We start from the raw sequence: 24381 nt of genomic DNA on the forward strand, positions 1-24381 counted from the left end.
GTGGATGGAATACATAAATGGCTCTCTTAAATCTTGAACTTCTCTATTCTTTCCGAGATCCAGTCCTTAATTACCTCTTGGATGCCTTGTCAGAGCCCTAGCCTTAATATATCTAGAATTATACTCCTCTGCTTCCTCTATCATCTCAATACCCTATCTGACATTTTTGAGGAAGGGAGGAAGGCAGTTATTGATGCATTAGAGTCACATGGATTGCTGTAGCAAGTACTGATGTGTCTCAGTACTGTGTCTCAGCCTCAGAGACTCTGATCTCACAAGCCTGGGATGCATCAAGGGCACCAAGACGTTTAAACATCCCCATATGGGCTAATGGTACCATTACTCCACAAATAAATTATCTTCAAGTTGTCCCCAACTTTTCCCTTTCTGCCAGTTATTTCCTTTCAATACCTCCCCTCTCCCTGACCATGTGTTCTTTATATCTCTATCTCCTTGTTTTTTTCCCTTTACGGACACCGATCAATCTGGCAGTTCTTAAATGCCATAAGCCTTAATACTGTTTAGGGATGAAATTGGACTGAAGCCTGAGTTTTCCCAAACATGTCCAAGAACCTGAGCATCTACAGATGTATTATTTAGCTTTAAAATTTACTGAGGCACCTGAGTGGCTCAGTCAGTTAAGTGTCTGCCTTCAGCTCAGGTCATGATCCCAGGCACCTGGGATAGAGTCCTGCACTGGTCTCCCTGTTCTGCAGGGAGCCTGCTTCGCCCTCTGCCTCTGCCAGTTTCTCTCTCTCTCTCTCTGTCTCTCACGAATAAATAAAATCTTTAAATGAAATAAAATTTACTGTCTTTTTTTTTTTTTAAAGATTTTATTTATTTATTTGCCAGAGAGAGAGAGAGGAAGAGAGCGAGCAAGCACAAGCAGGCAGAATGGCAGTGGAGGCAGAGGGAGAAGCAGGCTCCCCGCCAAGCAAGGAGCCCCATGTGGGACTCGATTCCAGGACGCTGGGATCATGACCCGAGCCGAAGGCAGCTGCTTAACTGACTGAGCCACCGGGGCGTCCCAAAATTTACTGTCTTTTACACAAGAATTTACCTATTATTTTTGAAAACCAAATATACTAACATATATGTTGACTTTATATCCACAGTTATTTTTAATATGCTCAGTCTTGGCCGCTCCAGTTCTGGAAATTACCTTCAAAGCTCAGCCCTCCCTCTCTTCCAGCTCTTGGGATCACTTGTATCAGCTTCCCATGAGAGGGCTTCTTTCCCCAAGCCCCATGCCAAGCACTTCTTTATTCTATGTCTGTGGGCTTTCAGCCAAACTCAGAGACCCAAGGTGAGAGTGGACAAAGCACACAAGAGTGGTGGAAGCTAACCCTTGTTACTTTTTCCTGGGTCAGCCACTGTACAAAGTGCTGTGGTATCTCCAGTAAGCCTCGTAATAATCTTACAGATTGAGAATCTTTCCTGTTCTACTCACTTCCCTAAAGTTACTCAGAATCAGGGGATGCATTTGGGCTTGTCTCATTCCAAAGCTTAGACCTTTTTCCGGTTTCATCTCACCGCCCCCAGAGAAAGGATCACGTCCTAGATCTCGAGGAGGACCTGCAGCATCTAGCCCAGTGGTCCTCATCCAGCAGTGACAAGTAGGGGTGTGTGGACTTTAAACATTTACCCTTGCTCCGAAATTGAACTTTAAATCACCCAAGTGCTTTCATTAGCTTCCCTCATCATACTTACAATTAAGTATGTTAATAGGGCCCTATTAACATACTTCCTGGAGATCCGGGACAAAAGGGAATCTGTTGGCTGAATTTTGGTGAACCTTACGATCCATTTTATTTGGAAAATAAACGAAGGGAACCAGTATTTTCCTAACCCAAGCCAACTGTCTTTCTGTGGATTTCATGATCTCATCAGTTCACACTTAACTCATTTGGGGTTTGTAATTTAATTCCTGGGTGTTCTTTTGAAAATCCAGCTCCGATGCACAAGTCAGCTTGCCTGGTTCAAATCCCAGCTCTCAGATGATAAAAATAATTCCAACTCCATAGGGTTGTTTCACAAAGTAATGAGATGATGAACGCACGCACTTAAAATGGTGCTTAGCATGTAACAAAGCTAAATAAATATTAACTGGTTATCTTTTCTTTTCCCCTTCATCCAGCCTACCAGGTGGCCTGAAATAGTGAGGCTTGGCAATATCTCCCTAAACATCATATTTAAATATGTAGGTGTTACCTGTCTGGGAAAAGAGGGTCCTATTAACACTCACTAACATTATGCCAGTCATCACACATTGAGTTTTTATTAGCACATTATGAATAAAGTGTAATCTGTTGAACAATTTACTTGAAGAAAGGTGTTGTGGGAATGGAGTTCTGAACAACCCAGAGACTCAGAAATGGGATTTCCAGCTGGAGTCAGGAAGGGAAGGCCCAGGGGGCTGCTACTGGGAGCTTTATTTCACAGGAGAGCCTTGAAAGAGGAGATAGACAGCAAGGGGAACAGAGGCATTTCATTTAGATGCCAAAATTGGTTCAAATTCCATTGCCACTACTCATCCATTATGGCCTTGGACCAGCAAATCATTCCTTCAGAACCTGTTTCCTTATCTAGAACAATGGAGCTAATTCCACATTTCTCAAAAAGCAGGTCTCAAGATTAAATGACAACATTTGAACACCGTTAACAAACGCCTTGGCATATCACTGGGTTGCACTCATTGTTGAAGCCCAAAGCCTAAATAAAGAAGGCTCCTATTCCCTACTTTCTACCGTATCATCGTGGTTATGCATGCCCTTTATGATACTGATTGTGATCTGAAATTGTCTTGTGCAAGTATTTACTTGTCACCTGTTTGCAAGACTTACTGTTGCCTCCCTGGTGCTGCAAAACACACCCTCTAGCGCTCTGCATTGTCTGTGAGCAAGACCTGCCCCAGAGAGCAGACCCACCCCAAAAGATGAATATTTACTCCTACATCCACACTCCCCATTCATAAGGTCCCTTTCAAATGCAAAAACTAAGGACAGACTGCTCTCGGTTCATCTTGCTTTCCCCCTAATACCACTTGTCACCGCTAACTGTGCCTGTTTCTTGAACACACTTCCTCTCTTACCTCTTATAATGGGAAGGTGCACTTTCCTGGACTTCTCCCTCTAGTAGTGCTATCTAACGCCTTCCTCTCCATGCTGGCCACTCTTTACCCTATTCCTCTGTGTCACTGTCTTCACGGCACTTAGGAGTATTGGAAATGGTCTCATTTCTTTATTTGCATGTTTATCATTGTCTTCCCCTCATCTGGCTCTGTGAGGGCAGAGAAAGGTCTGTTCTGTCCATCATTGCATGACTCAGTACTTTCCATAGTTCACTGAACCTAAAACACCTTCTGTTGTAAGATGCCTTGTTGTATTTTAGCGACTACTAAAAGATAAAAAGTTCGGAATTAAATGATGACTTCCTGCTTCCTTATCATTTAGAATGTTTATATTTACTCAAATAACCCCTTGAGACTTATTAGAACTAGATTTTTATTTTTTTTAACCAACCACAGGACCTCTGCTTACATAAGAAATGGAAAATGTAAGCAAAATAAATTTAAGAAAGATTTCTTTTTCTTCCCATACAGGATCAAACTCTCCCGATTCACTCTTTGACTTCGAGATGTCAGTGTGTCAATGTGTTTTCTAGCACCATGTCATCCTCTGGGCCATTAAGAGCGCTGGGAACACAGCATTTCTTAAGAACGCCCCTTACACTCTCTTACTATTTTTTCTTAAGCTGTTGACACCTATTTTGCAAGTTTCAATGGTGGTGCTTTCTTTTCTTTTTATTTATTTATTTATTTACTATTTTTTTTTAATTATTTTTTTTTCAGTGTTGCAAGATTCATTGTTTATGTACCACACCCAGTGCTCCATGCAATACGTGCCCTCCTTAATACCCACTACCAGGCTCACCCATCCCCTCACCACCTCCCACAAAACCCTCAGTTTGTTTGTCAGAGTCCACAGTCTCTCATGGTTCATCTCCCTGTCTAATTTCCCTCATTTCACTTCTCCTTTCCTTCTCCTAATGTCCTCCATGTTATTCCTTATGCTCCACAAGTAAGTGAAACCATATGATAATTGACTCTCTCTGCTTGACTTGTTTCACTCACTATAATCTCCCCCAGGCCTGTCCATGTTGATACAAAAGTTGGGTAGTCATCCTTTCTGATGGCTACATAATATTCCATTGTGTGTGTGTGTGTGTGTGTATATATATATACACACACATACTATACACACACACACGCACACACACACGCACCATTTCTTCTTTATCCATTCGTCTGTTGAAGGGCATCTTGGCTCTTTCCACAATTTGACATTTGTCGCCATTGCTGCTATGAACATTGGGGTACATATAGCCCTTCTTTTCACTACATGTGTATCTTTGGGGTAAATACCCAATAGTACAATTGCAGGATCATAGGGTAGCTCTATTTTTAGTTTTTTGAGGAATTTCCATGCTTTCTTAATCTTACCAGAAAGTGTCGGGGTACCTGGGTGGCTCAGTTGTTAAGCTTCTGTCTTTGGCTCAGGTCATGATCCCAAGGTTCTGGGATCGAGCCCCATATCAGGATCCGTGGGAAGTCTGCTTCTCCCTCTCCCATTCTGCCTGCTTGTGTTCCCTCTCTCGCTGTGTCTCTCTCTGTGAAATAAATAAATAAAATCTTAAAAAAAAAAATAATCTTACCAGGAAGTGTCAATGTAAGTTTTTTTTCAGACAAGAAGCAGGACTTGCTCTCTCTCCAAATGGTCCTTAAATAGATTTGGGACCAAAACATCAAGGTGTTGCAGTGATTTTGTGAGTCCTCAGCAGTAAGAAGCGAGTGCACATGCCCAGGCAATGGCAAATACATACACATCTGCTGCCTGGTGAGAAATGATAACACTCCATTGTTGTAAAAATGCATCAGAAATGTTAAAATATAAGAGGGAAAAAAAGAGAATATCTTAGAATTGTTGAAATTCCCTAGTAAAGAACTTTATAGATAATTGCTCAGTGAATGAATATCTGAGTGGAAATTGTGTTACTGCTGTGTAAGGCAACCAAAGTCTAAAATAAATTATGTGAGAAAGAAATAAATCCCATGTATCAAGGAATTATTCCATCTGACTTTAAATTCTGGAACCAGCCATGATTACTTGATGATGATTATAATTCAATCTAGAGCAGGTTTTAAACTGTGAATGTACCTTATCTTCCAATCTTACTTATCACTCATTTTATCTTAGAAGTTTACTGCAGTGTGCTTTAAATTATCTGCTTTTTAGAAGCTGTCAGTATTACTCATATTTTCAATAGGGTGCCCTAAATTTCTTGTGTATGGAAAATCAAATGCATTTTATTTTCCATAGGTAATTTTTTTTGACCACGAGAGGGCAGCCTTGTTTAACTTATCAAATTCTCCCAACCGCTTAGCGGGGGAGCCACGTTCTGGCGGTATGCTTCACTGAATGGGGAAGAAGGGCTCCCGGAACCCCAATCAGCTGTGTTTCTCAGGGGTTTCACTAAAGGCTAGCTGCTCCGCAGGAAAGCACAATGATGCTGCTCGTTGTTTTATTTTCCTGAGATCTCACATTGGCAGTAAAACCTGGCCTAACAGTAAAACCTGGTATTCTTTATTTAGCAGGCAGATAGGGGGTCTATGGGAGGTGGTTGTTTGGGAAAATTGACATGTATCAGGGATCAGGTGGCTGCAGGAGGGGAGGAATTAATAAAAGCCACATACAGGATGTGAACTTCTGAATGACAAATTCCTATCTATAGTGGTGCAAACTTTGAAATATCATTAAAGCCTACCTGGAGAGGCTACATCATTAACAAGGTGTGAAGTTGGGGCACCTGGGTGGCTCAGGTGGCTCAGGTGGCGTATAACTCTTGATTTTTGCTCGATCATGATCTCATGGTCATGGATTTGAGCTCTGTGTCAGGTTCACCACTCAGTGGGGAGTCTGCTTAAGATTCTTTTCCTCCCCCTCTGCCCCTCCCCCTGCTCATACGTACAATCTCTCTCTCTCTAATAAATAATAAAACAAAATCTTTTTAAAAAAAGAAAGGTGTGAAGCTGAAGATGGGTTTAGCAATGGAAGTGTGTCACAATCAGTTAGCATAGCTAATTAGGAAGAACCTTTTATTTTACATCCTTATTAAATCACTTATTCATTCATTCCTTCACTTAGCACACATGATTGAATTTTAACACAGAGAAGCATAGCATGAACTTCTCAGCTAGCGAAACTGTGTAGTAAATGATAATTGCAATTCAGTCTAAGTGGTGACTAAATGTGTGGACACAGTAGCACTAGAGCACAGACTGGGAACTAGCTTTGCATGAAGGATTAGGTACCCACGTGGATTAAGGGTCTGCATAGTGTAGGATTAGAGCCAAGTCTGTTATTAGGCCTGAGCACAAATAATGCAAGGACCAGGAAGGAAAGAGAGCTCTAGTGAGTCTGGATCTCACAAACTCTGGCCCTAATTCCTTAATAGAATTTTGCTTTCGGAGCTTTTCCATCCCTATAGGTGAAAGCAGTTATGAAGGTGTGCCCAATGTCCTTCACAGTCAGCTTTGCTAACTGAGCTATGAGAACATTTGGCAACATTCACTTCTTCATTCTTCCCTTCTTTTTTTAAGGTTTTATTTATTTATTTGACACAGAGAGAGAGATTGCGCACAAGCAGGAGGAGTAGCAGGCAGAGGGAGAGAGAGAAGCAGGCTCCCTGCTGAGCAAGGAGCCCCTTGTGGGGCTTGATCCCAGGACCGTGGGATCATGACCTGAGCTGAAGGCAGAAACTTAGCCGACTGAGCCACCCACTTCTTTAATCGATAAACACATAAGGAATCAGTGGTCTGTGAAGGAGATAAAATCCAATCTTTGTGCTCCAAGTACTCACAAGTAAGGAAGAACTTGTAACGTATTTCTTTTGCAGATGGAAAGAAAATTCAGTTTTCATCAAGTCCTAGTGATTATAGCTTTTCCTCATTGGCTTCTTTTCAAAAGAGTATCAGGAGGAGCCTTGGGATGCCTGGGATGGAGGTGGTAGAAATCACAGTATTTCATATTAGTCTCAGCCCCAGGTTAGAAGGTGAATGCTCAGACGTGTTCCTTACAAAAGTATAGTAAAACAACAACATTAATTTCATCCCAGAGCCAAATAGAAAATGCTTTTCAGAGCGTGTCCTGTTTTGCTATTTCTGTATCAGGGCTCCCCAACATGCTTGGAGGTATGTTCCAATTCACGGAGGGGAATAAAGAGTTATTAAAGAAATAATATAGGGTAAGTATCACTTTTAAGTGAATTAATTTATATATTACTCACAAAATCATCTATATACATTTAAATGCATGTCCATTTATTCAGTCAATAGTGTGCATCTGTCCCCAAGGTCTGAACTCTGAGCCTCCCTAAGGCCTTCAGTCTAGGAGCACCTGCTAGGTGAGCCCTTCCTGAGGAAACCCGCATACAGAACATTTCCCTGCTTTAAACCTGACCATGTAAATAAGAGCTCAGGAGACACCTTCTATAAAAAGCCAGATAGTAAATATCCTAGGCTTTGTGGGGAACTACTTTACTCTGCTTGCCCCTGTAGAATGAAGGCAGCTATAGACAATACACAAACGAATCCAAATCCAAAAAAACAGGTGGCAGGCCAGATTTGGCCCGTGGGCCATATTTTGCAGATCTCTATTCCAAATCATCAGATGCTACCATTTTTGCTAATTAATTAGGCTAGGAGAGGGCTCTTGAAGAAAGGGTAGCACATCTGTTAGCCAGTCTCCAGGTGATAATAAGCAGCCTTGAAAGGAACCTGGCATGAGATTTTTTTTTTTTTAACAGATCAGTGTTTCTTGATCTATTGATGGAAGGATGGATAGTTCGATAGCCGATAGACCGATTGATCGATCAATAGATATGGATAGATAGATGACAGATAATAGATAGATACAAAAATTATTACTTGGATCAGTCACAGCAGGAGCCAAAGTAGTCAGAAAGTATCAGTAAACCAAAGCCAAAAGACAGAAAAATGATATCCAGGTAGAGGGTTGAGTCGCAGGTTAAGGATACCACCAGGAGGGAATCGGAGAAGATTACCGCTAGTGGGGGTTGTCAAACTTTGGATGCTAATTTCCTGATAAGACAATGGGTCTTGAGAATTGTGTGTCCTGAAAAAAATTCTTACAGTTTTGAATCCATATTCCAGCTTCAGTCTGGCCACGGCTGAGTTCCTGGGGGAGACTTCCATTCTTCTTAGTTCCAACACGTAGCCTCACGGCTGATTTCTTGTTGCTAGAGGTAAATTCAATGAATCCCTGTTTCTGGGAACTCCAAAGAGCATAGGTGACACCATCCTCTCTCTGCCTGTCGGTTGGGAATCCGAGTCGTACATCAAATATTCATCACCAATATGGTGGGCTACATTAGGAGGTTTCTCCGTTAATCATCTGTTTTATACTTTTCCTCGAGTCTTTGAATGGAGTAAGACTAAGTAAAACTTCCCTTGGAAAAGCACAGACATTTTCTCTGGGGGCATGTGACGAGGAACAAGCGTGACTATGTATCCCCTTCAGGCCGTTGTGTGCTGCTCAGTGAGGCATTAGGGCTCCATATGGTGGAAACTGTTTCATGACAAGTCTAGTTCATTCCAGTTGTTGCTTCTTTTGAAGTTCTTGGGGAAAACCTTTCATATTTCTCACCTGAATGCAGTGAAGGATTTTGGGCTGCCTGGGAACAGGTTTAAAGGAAGGTTACATTATTAATCAATACTATTTTATGTCCAGTTATCCCTGGCCAGAGATGAGTCCTTCACATCACTCTTAACAGTCCCTGGAATTTAATTCAACCCTTGTCATCTCTGACAGTGTTTTATGGTCCCGTTCTCTGGCTGCCAATCTTAAAAATAACAGATTTGGGAAGAAATTTTTGTCCTTTTCTTCCACAAAATGGAAAAGAAAGCACATTTTTTGCAGCTACTCAGGGTAGAAAGGTATTTTATTTTTGAAGGAGGCTTGGATGTGTTAACCTCTCTTTTTTTCCAACAGCTCTGCTGAAGGGTATTTTATTTCACTGATTCATTCTTATTCTTAAGGACAAAAAAAAGTTTAGCCAGTTGCCAAACATTGCATTAAACAAGGCATTCCACATTTGGAAACTTTCTTACAGATCGGAGAGTATACTGAAATTATTAATATGAATCCCTTAGCTAGCCCCTCTTGAGAACAGGTGAAAATAGACAACATTACTATTATTCTTTTAGGGACAAAACTACATTAATAACATACCTAAGATTTGCAAAACTGCCATGTACTAGACACCAAGGCACAGAATACTGATAACTTCTCCAAAGTCATGTAGTAAGCATCAGGTACATTTGTTTCTAGTGTATGTAACCACAGCACCATGCTGCTTCCAGAGTTATGCCCATAAGCTCAGGCTTCAGAAAACCTAAGAGAATTCTCCATGTGCAAAGCATGGAGATCTGAAGAAGAAAACCAATGTGAGCAATGAGATACCTGATCCTTCTGAATTTCCATTTTTTCTGTAAACAGGAGAAATACACTCCCCTGGGTTGTGTTTTAAGTAACAAATCAGACAGTCAATCCCATGTATTGAAATGCACTACATGAGAGCCTCTGTGAGCCACCTTCGCGGTGAGGTTATGGATCAGAAAAGGCTGTTCAAGGACAGTGATATGGGGGCGCCTGGATGGCTCAGTGAGTTAAAGTCTCTGCTTTCGACTCCGGTCATGATCCTAGGACCCTAGGATTGAGCCCCACATCGGGCTGCTTGGCAGGGAGATTGCTTCCCCCTCCTCTCTGCCTGCCTCTCTGCCTACTTGTGATTTCTGTCTGTCAAAAAAAAAAACCCAAGTAAAATCTTATAAAAAAAGAAAAAAAAAAAAAAAGGACCAGTGATGTGGAGATAGACGGAGGCCTGTGGCATTCCTATGTTTTACACGAAGCTTGTCTTTTCTTTATAGAAAGCTATGTTCCATGCTGCTCACATGGCTGTTTCCTGTCCTAATTAATTTTTGAGCTCTCTGTTGGATTTTAATTACAGACCTATTAATTCATGAGAAGAGTTGACAGATGTTGTAGGTTGGTCATAGCAAATTAATAGGCAGGTGCTGGGTAGAAAGTCCTGGACTTTTCAGTAATTGACTCAGAGAAAATCTTCCTACTTAGAAGTAGGACATTCAGCCCGTAATCTATTTCATTACCTGGAGCAGCATTTTTAGAAACTGAGGCTGAAAACAATGATCCCAGTGCTGATTTGCGTTTTCCACTGGGGAGGGGAAGGTGCATGGGGGGCATTTTGGGAAGGAATGGGGATGATATTGGGCTGGGTCACTTGAAAATAGACTTGAACAAAACCCCCTGGAATGACATAAACACCATGGAGGCATTTGTCTTCAAACCTCAATACAAAATTCTAGAGAGAGCTCATCTCCAGAGAGTTCCCTTTTTGCCTTAGTTAAGAACTGAGAAACCAAGGCAGGGAAATGGTCAAATGTATTTTTTTCCCCAAAGCCCACATGCAGTTCTGAAACTTTGTCCCCTTGTTAGGAGGAGAGGCCATACCGAGGAAGCTAGAGTGCAAAAAAAAAAAAAAGTCCCTATGCCCCAATGTGAAGATGTCCCTGCTCTGGCTGTCCTGGCCCAGCCCTAGGAGATGGGGACATGAAAAATGACAGAGTTGGTAGGTCTCTTCCCATTAGAAGCAGGTCTGCCCATGCCTGGTACCTGAGGACAATCCACAGAAAGGAGAGAGACCCTGCCAATACGAAGACATTTTAACACTTGTAAAAATTCCACCCCTGCAAGCACGGCCTGTAGAGTAAGCATGTCATCTAGATCAGTGCTCCAGCCCCTTGAAGGCTGCCCTGTCTTCCCCCCAACCCTGCCTCATCCTTCGAAAGGAGTCAGATGAGAGTGAGGAAGAAGGAACAGCCCTGAGCTGCCTGTCAATATCTGTCTCCATAGGGAAATCAAACCATCCAAGTGCTACGTCTATAAGCAGGATTTCTGTCAATGAAAGCATCCTCTTGGGAATGAACTGGAATTACACAGACAGGGAGTTAGGGCATCCAAGAAGAACTTTCTAATTAGTAGAGTGGTGAGACTGTAGAATAAATAAAGGTAAAGGAAAATCTCTTTAACACCTAAAAGGTAAAGATAAATGCAATAAGCAGTTTCTTAATATACCCCCTACCTTTTCAACATAATTCTTACCAATCCTTTAAGACCCTCTGATGGGGTGCCTGGGTGGATCAGTGGGTTAAAGCCTCTGCCTTTGGCTCAGGTCATGATCCCAGGGTCCTGAGACTGATCCCCACATCGGGCTCTCTGCTCAGCAGGCAGACAGACTCCTTCCACCCACCCCCCTGCCCCGCCTGCCTCTCTGCCTACTTGTGATCGCTCTGTCAAATAAATAAATTAAAAAAAAACTTTAAGACCCTCTGAGCAGAATTAGACACCTCTTATGCTTACTTCTAGCACACACTTGCATATATGCATATTTATTATGAGACCTATTTAGGCAGGGACTGTCGTCTATTCTGCTATTCAATATTAGTTGCATTACTTAAAGACACGGTATTATTCTTAAAGAGTTAACAAAACAACTGTTCAAATGGAATAAAATGGATTATTTTTCCTGCAAATGTTCAATAAGGAGGGTGTCTCTATCGACAAAGTATGTAATTATAAACCTCAAATATCACTGAGCAGATCCAGTGTTTAATTTTCTCAAATGAAATGGTTTCTTTCCCTTTAACCACCAGCATCCTCATTAGCGGAGCAGCTCATACTCTTTTTTCGTGACATGTTATATTCAATGTTATTGCAAAACAGAGCTCAGGATCTTTCAAAGAGAACAGCTGCAACAGGTCAGCAAAAGCAGTTTTGCTGTACCGTGTGGGTGACAGATTTTTTTTTTTTTTTTGCTCCTTGTTGGCATTGTGAGTTCCTGGCCATCCCTTTATACCAAGACTGGTCCTTGCAATGCAAACAATGTGCCCTAATTTGTCAGTCCTATGATCACCAAATCATGTCATGAAAACACAAATAGTGAGAGAATGGCATGTATTAGAGGTGTGCTTTCCACAACCAGCTGCCCATCAAAATCACCCCCCGGGATCTTTCACACTCTGTAGCTTCTTACCTGCACATAAGATTAACAGAATCAGTGTCTTGGTGGTGGGGGGGGAGAGTTCTGGTGAGCTACATATTTAAAAAGCTTTCCCCAGGATTCAGCTGCACACTAGATTTGGAGATCACAGTACTAGGTTACCTCCTGCAGTCTCTCAGTGTTTAGAAATAAAGGGGGCCAAGCCAGGCTCGCCAAAGATTTGATGAGTTGATGAATAGATGAGAAAGCACCACAGTGAAGGTTGGCATAGAATAGGGTAATAGATGCTCAATAAATCAAAAAAGGAAAGTGCTTTCCTTTTCTATTTTTTAAAAATTTTTAAAAGATTTTATTTATTTATTTGACAGACAGAGATTACAAGTAGGCAGAGAGGCCAGCCGGGGGGCAGGGGGTGGGGGAAGTAGGCTCCTCTGGGATCATGAACTGAGCCAAAGGCAGAGGCTTTAACCCACTGAGCCACCCAGGCGCCCCATGATCTTTCCTTTTTAAATTTCCATTTCTTCCCTATTCTCCCCTCTCACCTTGCAGGTGACCAACCCTTCTATTTTCCATAAATACAAAGAACAAAAATATAGAAATCGTCTACTAGTCAGACATTACAATTATATAATATTAGTTATTACTCTCTAGAATGTAATTGGGGCTGATATATTTCCACTTGGACTGCTCCACTGACCGTTCTCTTAGTGTCTAGCAAAGTAGCCCCTCTACAAGTCAATTCCCTATCCTTCATGAAAACAGTCCCAATCCTCCGCTCTCCTTGAAGATCAGCAACAGTTCAGACAAAAATCAATCCCTTTCTTCTCTTTGATCCCAAAGCACTTGGTACTCCTCTGGAGAGTTGTTACACTCTGGCTTTTACTTTAATTACCGAACCGCATTCATTTCCCCATTCTGATTAATCGCTACATATCCCCACAGTACCCTACCCGTCGTAGGTGTTCAGTAAATGTTATTTTGTTTTATGCATTTATCATACTAGTAATTGGTTAGATTTGGGGTTCTTATTTTCTTCTTGCCTGACTGGCCTGCTGTATGGTGAAGCTGTCTGAGGCAGGCAGTGTCTGTTGGACATGACCTGGGATGTGCAAACATGACTCAATTCCAAATGGCCTACAAGTTCCTCCCCATTTCTCTACCCCTCTTCCCATAAACAGCTCTTATATTCGTTTTCTCCATTTTCTTACCTCACATTCTCTCCTCCATCTTTCCAATTTTTCTTTCCTATCACTTCAGGGCAACTTCTGTCATCAAGGTTACCAGTGATCTAGGATGATCCATTAATCATTTCTTCAACTTATTTTATTGATGTCTTGGCAGCATTCAAAATAGGTGATGCTCTCTCTCTCTCTTTTTGTTCTTAAACATTCTGTTTATGAATGTTTGATGATACCATAAATATAATTATTATATGGTTTCGCTTATTTGTGGAGCATAACAAAAAGCATGGAGGACATGGGGAGTTAGAGAGAAGGGGGTTGGGGTAAATTGGAAGGGGAGGTGAGTCATGAGAGACTATGGACTCTGAAAAACAATCTGAGGGGTTTGAAGGGGCGGGGGGGGTGGGAGGTCGGGGTACCAGGTGGTGGGTATTATAGAGGGCATGGATTGCATGGAGCACTGGGTGTGGTGCAAAAATAATGATACTGTTATGCTGAAAATAAATAAATTAAAAAAAACACTAATTAAAAAAAATAATAAAAATATAGTATTCAATGATACCATAAATATAGTTTCTCAGTTTCTTCTTATCTTACAGATGATGATAATTATTATTATTATTTATGACCATGCTTGTCTCTTAGATTTGTACATGTTAGATGCCCCAGGGTTCTGTTCTGAACCTTCTTTTCCAATCTATCTTTGGACTCACTCCAGGTGATGTCATCCAGTCCCATGGGTTTACATACAATTAATGTACGGATGACTCCAAGCACAAATCTTTGGCATCATTTCTTGAAACTCCAGACCCTTCTATCAAACTGCCTAGTTGACACAGCCATTTGGATGTCTGTTAGCCATTTCAAACATAACACCATCAAAAGGTTACTCTTGATTTCCACCTGCAAATATACTCCTTCTCCAGTTTTCTTTGCCTCAACCAATGACATCACAGTCTACTTGATTGCTTGTGACCCAAATGTGGGCATTATCCCTGATTTCTTACTTTCTTTCACCTGCCACATCAGTAAGTCCTGTGGATACCCAAAACATCCAAAGTCTATAAACTTTTCTCCATCTCTATTCTTACAGTCATAATCTAAGATTACCCTAATTTATACTCTTCAAAAGTCTCCTGACTCATTGCCCTGCTTGAACTCTTGCATTTCTATGTCTACTCTCTACAAAGCCAAAGAGAGTGATTTTTAATTTTTATTTAATTTTTTCTATTTTTAAAAATATTTTATTTATTTATATATTTGACAGAGGAGAGAGAGAGAGGGCACAAGCAGAGGAATGGCAGGCAGAGTGAGAGGGAGAAGCAGGTTCCCCGAGGAGCAGGGAACCCGATGTGGGACTCGATCCTAGGATCCCAGGATCATGACCAGAGCTGAAGGCAGACGCTTAACCGACTGAGCCACCCAGGTGCCCTCAAAGAGAATGATTTTTTAAAAACACAAATCTGATGATGTCACACTCCTCTCCCCATAGCCCCAAATCACCAATGATCTTAACCCCATACTTTAGACTAAGATCTAAGTGACTTATCCTGATCTATAAAATTCTATGCACGTATCACTTGCATAGATCACAATCACCTGGAGGATCGATTAAACCCCAGTTTCTGATTCGGCAGACCTGGACTACAGGGGGAAAATTCACATTTCTAAGTTCTTAAGTGATTTGATTTGATGCTGCTGGTTTGGGGACCACACTTTGAAAACCACTGTTCCATACACGATAGTTCCAGCTTACCTCTCTGACCTCAACTCTTACTTTCTCCTCTCCTTTTATGTTCCTTCTACCCGGGCCCCCCCCCCCCCCCCCCCCCGCCCAGTGGAAGTTTTGTATTAATTGTCTAACTTTCTCATTTGAATGATAGCATAATGCATAGTACCTAATAAATGAACCATAAATATCTATGAAGGAATGAATTAAAGGATCCTATTATAGTATGCCTCACATTCTCTTTCACCCTTTAGCTGGTCCATCATCCTTCCAGAGGATGAAATCCTTGAGGGTGGGAATGTATTTTTTATCTTTATACCGACAAGCCCAGTGTGTGCCATTTAGCAGGTAGTCAATAAATATTTGCCCGTTTAAATGGTTTCTCCTTTCCAGTGTTGGGGAGGAACATTTGCCATGAATTCATGTCTTCTGTGAACTTCTTGATCTGTTCACATCTAAGTATGGTTAACCAGCGCTGCATGGTTTTGCTATGTAGAGGCTAGTTTATACTGGTTCGTAAAAGCCAATTACTAAATTTTCAGGAATTTTGTGTCTGCTTGATGTCATATTGGTGGCTCAAAATCAGCCATGGTGGGAGTCTTCACACCACAGAGATAAGCAAATGCTACAAATCAAGTATTTTAGTACTGGTATTTTTCGGCCTAGTTTTCCAACCCCTATGCCTCAATTTTCTAATAGCTTCTAGATTGGTCTAGGACTTTAAGAAATAAACATGTGATACAAATTGGCCCCTGATCTCCAACAGAGTAGCATTTCCAAAGGGGACTGGGAGGGAAAGGTACCCATTCACTTGGTGATAAAGCTATGGAGATTAGAATTAGGGGTGTTCATTAAGGTGGCTCTACCCTTGCCTTGCACATTGTTTGGTTATAATAGTAAGCCAATGGATTTTACAACCCCCACCGGTCCTCCAACTCCCCTGTCATTAAAAAACAAAACAAAAAAAACTTAAGTGGGGCGCCTGGGTGGCTCAGTCTGTTAAGCGTCTGCCTTCGGCTCAGGTTGTGATCCCAGGGTCCTGGGATCGAGCCCCATGTCAGGCTCCCTGCTCACGGGGAGTCTGCTGCTCCCTTTCCTCCCTGCTCATGCTCTCACTCGCTATCTCTCTCTCTCAAACAAAAACAAAAAAACTTTAAGATTGTTTGAAATGATTTTGGTCACTTCTATGCTGAAGAATTCTGGCCAATCCAATACATTTACTCAGAGTTAATATTTTCTTGAGAGTGTACCTATCACTATGATATAGCATAACGCAGTTGGAGTATATCAGATGATTAAACCAGAAAACCTAAGTTGGTTGGGGTGCCATCTCCACCCATGAGCTGCTATGTATAGCTAAGAAAATTATCTAACCTCGCTGACCCTCTGTTTCTTCAACTATAAAATGGGGATAAATACTACCTACACTGAGTTCTCCACAGGTTTTCCAAATTGATCAAATTTGACAATAGAGGGGTGCCTTGGTGGCTCAGTGGGTTAGGCCTCTGCCTTCACCTCGGGTCATGATCCCAGGGTTCTGGGATCAAGCCCCGTGTCGGGCTCTCTGCTCAGCGGGGAGGCTGCTTCCCCCTCTCTCTGCCTGCCTCTCTGCCTACTTGTGATCTCTCTCTGTCAAATAAACAAATAGCATGGAGGACATGGGGAGTTAGAGAGGAGAAGGGAGTTGGGGGAAATTGGAAGGGGAGGTGAACCATGAGAGACTATGGACTCTGAAAAACAATCTGAGGGGTTTGAAGGGACGGGGAGTGGGAGGTTGGGGTACCAGGTGGTGGGTATTATAGAGGGCACGGATTGCATGGAGCACTGGGTGTGGTGAAAAAATAATGAATCCTGTTATGCTGGAAATAAATAATAAATAAATAAATAAATAAATATCTTTTAAAAAAAACTTGACAATAGATACAAAAGTGTTTTATAGCGCATAAAGATATCTATAATCTAGAATAATATTATCAACCTGACGAAGAAAGAATAGGGTTTATAGAACACACTGATCACGGGAAGAGTATTTCTAGTGTTCCTGAATGTAACTGTTTATAAACATTGACAGTTTCAAACATCCCTAGGTTGTGTGAACGTGTACTAAATTTTAGGGATGAACAATAATAGCACAAAACTGGTTCTCCTCCTCAGATACTTATTTTTAGAACAGTTTGTGATGAGAGTAAGGGAGAAAGAAGCATTGGCAAGGGGCCGATTGGCTCAGCTTCCCCGCTGAGCAGAGAGCCCAACATGGGGCTTGATCCCAGGACCCTGAGATCATGACCTGAGCCAAAGAGAACTTGGTCCTAATACTTATTCACCAATCAATATATGACTCAAGACCAGTTACCGGACTTCCCAGAACCTTGATATTCCCATCTGTACAATGAAGAATTTGGCTTAAACTCTTCTTTAAAACGCCTTATGGCTCAATACGTCAATAATCCTAATTGAATAGATAGGACATGCACATGAGAACAGACATAAGAATGCTTACATAGTATTTTGCCAAGTACAAGTACACGTAAGTTCAGGCAGTATATATTAGGCATTTTGGTGGGTCAACTGAAAGAATGACTCCGTTTGGGTGGGCCGACTTGGGAAAGATATTGACATCTTGATCGAGGAGTTCTATGCCAGTGAACTTTGTACAATAAAAAATTTAAAAATAAATGTTCACCATGCAAAACTTAACTGCATGCATTAAGGCTTCCACCGCAGGGGAACAGATCAAGCAAAATTCTACTTATATAGTAGTCTTATATAGTAGTGCCATATACTTTCATATTCATTATTTCACTTAATTCTAGAGAAGTTCGGGGCGCCTGGGTGGCTCAGTGGGTTAAAGCCTCTGCCTTTGTCTCAGGTCATGATCCCAGGGTCCTGGGATCGAGCCCCGCATTGGGCTCTCTGCTCAGCGGGGAGCCTGCTTCCTCCTCTCTCTCTGCCTGCATCTCTGCCTACTTGTGATCTCTGTCTGTCAAATAAATAAATAAAATCTTAAAAAAAAAATTCTAGAGAAGTTCAATAACTTGTCAAAGGTCACCCTGCTAGCAAGTAACAGAATGGAGATTCAAATGCAAAGCTTTTGAATATAAGTTCAGCATTCCTGCTGTTATAGCACTAGTGCCTACCTTCCACTTGACCTCATCTGTTGTATGCAAAGAGGTTTGACTCTAGACCCCAGAGAAACTGGTCGACCGACTGCCTCCTGTCCCAACCCCACATTTGACTTGCATGATTCTTTTACATTTTGAAAATTAAGTTACATTTCTTATAACTGCATCTCTATTTTTTTTTTCCCTGTTGCTGATATTCCAGGAACTGGCAGTTGCTGTTTCTACTGATGCCCTGTATATCATTAGGGACAACTAACCTCAATACACATCTGGTTTGCTTGAGTGGCTCCCTATTCTTCAATCCCCACCACAGCCAGCTGCTTCTTCCAATAGCAATTCCTTTACTGCGAAGCATTCTTCTCAATTTTGAAAACAGAGAATTAGAGAAAACACCACCAAGTTACTTTGTAATGCTTTTCTCCAGTCTATCTTGTTAGTCTTGACCACATACCCACTCTGCTTTGGCCACTGGAGTATTTCCTTGAGTTGCTACTAATAGATTAATGCACAGTGCTTTATTAAGATGTATGGATGTGTCACCCTAGTGCCATGCTGAGCATCAGCTGTTCTGGAGGGCAGCTGCCGTACTTCCCTTGATATGAGTCCTTCCTTGAGCTCTCTGCAGAATATTAAATGATGAGGCCATTCTGCCAGTCTGGAACAGCCTCCTGCCTACCCCTTCATGAGTCCTTCATGGGAAATATTCCATACAATCAGATGGAAACAAACTGAGAGAGAAGTCTATTTTTCATGTGTCAAGCCAGATACCCTGCTTCTGAAAGCTCAGACGCAATAACGTGAAGTCATACTCTTTCTCAGTCTGAGGCATCTGCTGACCTTCAGATTGTACACGGTGAGCTGGAGTCATGTGGTGGATGTCAGCCTTCGTGAGCGTGCGATTGCAGCTGTGAGTCAGTAGCCTGGCCCAGAAAAGTGTGATTCTTCTTTCAGTATTGCTCACTAGGAAGTGTGCTGCAGACCACAGGTTACATGGCATGGACATGAGTTGAAATAACCCTTAAAATTAAAATGAGATCAAGGGGCTCCTACTAATTACTATATTTTGTTCAGACCAAGAAAGTGGAAATGTAACCAGTGGAGCCCATTTGGGTGGAGGTATCTGAACGGCATAAATGCTCCCAGGAAACGGCACAAGGTTGCAGGTTGGATAAAACGACAGGACCCATCCATATGTTGTCTACAAGAGACCCATTTTGAACTTAAGGATACATCCAGACTGAAAGTGAAGGGATGGAGAAGCATCTTTCATGCCAATGGGCCTCAAAAGAAAGCCGGGGTAGTGATTCTCATAGAAGGTAAATTAGATTTTTTAAAAAAGATTTTATTCATTCATCTGTCAGACGAGAGAGCGAGAAAGAGAGTACACACAAGCAGGCAGAGGCGGAGAGAGAAGCAGGCTCCCTGCTGAGCAAGGAGCCTGATGTGGGACTCGATCCCAGGACCTTGGGATCATGACCTGCGCCGAAGGCAGTGGCTTAACTGACTGGAGCCACCCAGGTGTCCCAGATAAATTAGATTTTAAACTAAAGACTGTAGTCAGAGATAAAGAAGGACAGTACATCACTCTTAAAGGGTCTACCCACCAAGAAGATCTAACAATTGTAAATATTTATACCCCCGATATGGGAGCAGCCAACTACATAAGACAACTGTTCATCAAGATAAAGAGTCATATTGGGATGCCTGGGTGTCTCAGTTGGTTAAGGCACTGCCTTCGGTTCAGGTCATGATCCCAGCGTCCTGGGATTGAGTCCCACATCGGGCTCCTTGCTCAGTGGGAGCCTGCTTCTCCATCTGCCTCTGCCTGCCACTCTGTCTGCCTGTGCTCACTCTGACAAATAAATAAATAAAATCTTAAAAAAAAAAGAAAAAGAGTCATATTGATATGAATACATTAGTAGTAGGGGATCTTAACACACCACTCTCAGTAATAGAAGGATCATCCAAGCAGAAAATCAATAAAGAAACAAGAGCATTGAATGACACATTGAACCAGATGGACCTCATAGATACATACAGAACATTCCACCCTAAAACAACAGAAAACTCTTTCTTCTCGAGTGCACATGGAATTTTCTCCAGAATAGACCACATACTTTGCCACAAATCAGGGCTCAACCGATACCAAAAGACTGAGATTATTTCCTGCATATTCTCAGATAACGATGCTTTGAAACTGGAACTCAACCACAAGAAAAAGTTTAGAAGGAATTCAAACACTTGCAAGCTGAAGACCACCCTGCTTAAAAATGTTTGGATCAACCAGGAAATCAAAGAACTTAAACACTTCATGGAAACCAATGAGAATGAAGACACTTCAGTCCAAGACCTGTGGGATACAGCAAAGGTGATTCTAAGGGGGAAATACATAGCCATCCTAATCTCCCTCAAAAAAACTGGAAAATCCACAATACACCAGCTCTCTTTACACCTTAAAGAACTGGAGAATCAATAACAAATTAAGATATTTTATCATTCTACGGAGCACCTGCGTGGCTCAGTGGGTTAAAGCCTCTGCCTTCGGCTCAGGTCATGATCTCAGGGTCCTGGGATCGAGCCCCGAATCAGGCTCTCTGCTCAGCAGGGAGCCTGCTTCCCCTCCCCCCCCCTGCCTCTCTGCCTACTTGTGATCTCTGTCTGTCAAATAAATAAATAAACATCTTTAAAAATAAAAAAAGAGACACTTTAGCATTCTAAAGGGACATATATAACTTGGGACTTTCTGAAGATGATAGATCAGCTAAGAATGATTAACTTCAAAGTGAGTAATGGAAAAAACTACAGTTTAATATACGTTCTTTTATAGGAGAGGAAACTTTGAGGCTCAGTAGCTCATGTATTTTTTAAAATTTTTTAAAAATACAAAACTATTGGGGCACTTGGGTGGCTCAATCAGTTAAGCGTCTCACTTTTGGTTTTGGCTCCTTATCTCCGGGTTGTGGGATCGATCCCTCAGTTGGGCTCTGCGCTCGGTGCTGAGTCTGCTTCAGATTCTTTTGCCCTCCTGCTTTGTCCCTCCCTGTGCTCTCTCTCTCTAATAAATAAATGAAATCTATTAGAAGTATTTATTAGTAAACTCAGGTAGCAATTTTGTTTTTACTGTTGAATAAATGATAATTAATGATTTCCTATGTGACAATTTTAGTTGGAATCCAGGTTGTGTAAAATTCTTTTCTATTACTAAACTTCTTGAATAAATAAATAAATAAATAAAATGAGTGTTTCACATATATCTTATTAAAGTCAGGTTGATTGAGGTATAATTTACAAACAGTAAAATTTGTGGTTTTTTGATGTATAGTTCTATGAATTTTGACAGATACACACAGTTGTGTAACCACCATCACAATCAAAGTATACAATGTTTCCATCGCTCTGGAGACTTTCTTCATGCATCCCTATAGTTAGTCTTCCCTCTCCTCCCCACCCCTCCTCGGTCTTGATAACTACTGATATGTGTCTCTCACATTAGTTTTGCCTTTTCAATATGAGATATAAATGACATCTACAGCATGTGCCTTTTAAATTTGGTCTCCTGGGGCACCTGGGTGGCTCAGTTGGTTGAGCATCTGCCTTTGGCTCAGGTCATGATCCCAGTGTCCTAGGATCCTGCCCCACATTCGGCACCCTGCTCAGTGGGAAGCCTGCTTCTCCCTCTCCCAGTCCCCCTCCCCCTGCTTGTGTTCCCTTTCTCACTGTGTCTCTCTCTGTCAAATAAATAAAATCTTAAAAAAAATCTGATCTCCTTCTCTTAACATAAAGATTTTGAGCTTCCTTCTTATAGTTGCACGTGTCAATTGTTGTTCCTTTTTATTATTAAGTAATATTCCGTTGTATGGATATTGTTTAATAATTCACACATTGTTTGTTCACTCACAAGATGATGAATATTTGCCCCTTAGTTTTTGGCCGAAACAAAGAAAGCTGCAATGGACATTCATAAAGAAGACTTTGTGTGGACGTGTGTGTGTGTGTGTGTGTGTGTGTGTTTATGTGTGTGTTTAAGATTTACTTATTTATTTGACAGAGAGAAAGCATGAGCAGGGGGAAGGGCAGAGGAAGAGGGAGAGAAGCAGACTCCCTGCTGAGCATGGAGCCCAACACAGGGCTTAATCTCAGGACCCCAAGATCATGACCCGAGATGAAATCGAGAGTCAGCTGTTTATCCGGCTGAGACACCTAGGCAACCCCTGGACATATGTTTTTATATCTCTCAGGTGATTACCTAGAAGTGAAATGGTTGGGTCATGTGGTTAAGTATATACTCAGCTTTTTAAGAAATTGCCAGAATGCTTTCCAAAAGTGGTGGAAAATTTTATAATTCTCATCAGCAGTGTGTGAGTTTTCCAGTTTTTCTATATTCTCACCAACACACAGCAGACTGTCTTTTTAATTTAGCCATTCTTACGGGTGTGCAGGAATATCTCTTTGTGGTTTTAATTTGCATTTCCCTAACAAGGATGCTATTTGTAATTAGCAGGTACCCAATAAATTATAAGATTTGAACATCTTTCCATGTTCTTATTTGTCATCGGTATACAGTGGTCTGGCCTTATCCAGTTTCACTTGCTACAGTTCCAGTTACTTGTGCTAAACCAACCGTGGTCCCAGAAGCAGAGGACCCTCCTTCTGACAAACGGTCAAGTCAATAATGACCATACCTATATCACTCACCTCACTTCATCTCATCATGTGGGCATTTTATCATGTCTCATCCTCACAAAAAGGAGGGTGAGAACAGTACAATAAGACATTTTGAGAGAGACCACATTCCATTACTTATTATTCTCATAATTGTTCCAATTTATCAGTTTTTGTTGTTAATCTCTTATTGTGCCTAACTTACAAGTTAAACTTTATCATAAATATTTATTATAGGAAAAAACAGCATATATAGGATTTGGTACTTATTTGCTGTTTCAGGCACCCCTTGGGGGTCTCAGAATGTAGCCCCCATGGAAAGAGGTGACCATATCTTCTGTGATGAATTGTCTGTTCAGGTCTTTCCCACTACTAATTGGGTTGTTCGCTTTTTATTATTGAGTTGTAAGAGTTCTTTATATATTCTGGATATCAGCCCATTATCTGACATGTGTTGTACAAATATTTGCTCCCAGTTTGTGGCTTTTCTTTTCATTTTCTTAGCAGAGTTCTTCAAAGAGAAGTGTTCAATTTTAATGAAATCAACTTTTTCTTTTATCAGTTTTCTCTTTGATAGTTTATCCCTTTTTATGCCTGGCTATGAAATCTTTGCCTAATCTTCTTTGATAAAGACAATAGTTCTTTATAAAACCTACAGAACATTTCTCCATGACTTCAAAACCTTCCTGAAATTTACCTCTGTGCAAATGTTTTCAAGAAAAGTCTCTATTATATTTAAAATAAATTTAACTGAATTCTTTTAGTGTACAGTGTTCTTTTCCTAATGAGGTTTTCCTATGGTCATAGAACCATCCTTAGAATTTTTATTTTTATACATGTGATTCATCATTAGGTACTAAGGTATGCATAGAGTTCTTTGGTCTGGTCAATCCATGAGCACATTTTCTTGTGGTAAGTTATTTGATATTTTTTGACTTACACTGGGTTTTTTAAAAATTAGTTATCTATAACTACATTAGCCTATAGTCTAATGACATGTTGAAAATCACAGCCATTTTCTTTTTAAAAATTTTTATGTAAGAACAAAATCAACTCTACAACAGAGAATGTTGTATTTCCTGAAGTACTGATTTAATTAAAATGGTGAAATTTTGGGGCGCCTGGGTGGCTCAGTGGGTTAAATCCTCTGCCCTCGGCTCGGGTCATGATCCCAGGGTTCTGGAATCGAGCCCCGCGTCGGGCTCTCTGCTCGGCAGGGAGCCTGCTTCCCCCTCTCTCTCTGCCTGCCTCTCTGCCTACTTGTGATCTCTGTCTGTCAAATAAATAAATAAAATCTTTAATAAAAAAAAAGGTGAAATTTCATTGTTAGTAATAATTATCATTGCATTATTGAATACATTCTTGCTCTTCTGCTTCAGTTTTGCAAGGAGCCTGACCCCCTCGGTTCACTTTTGATAAACTGTGATAGATTTCATAAAATATTTCATAATCATATAGAGCTCTGCACAGAAACAAATGACAAATAACAGAATTAGAAACTACCTTGTTGGGGGGCGCCTGGGTGGCTCAG

This window comes from Mustela erminea, chromosome 18 (genome assembly GCF_009829155.1).
Source record: "Mustela erminea isolate mMusErm1 chromosome 18, mMusErm1.Pri, whole genome shotgun sequence".
Taxonomy (NCBI): domain Eukaryota; kingdom Metazoa; phylum Chordata; class Mammalia; order Carnivora; family Mustelidae; genus Mustela; species Mustela erminea.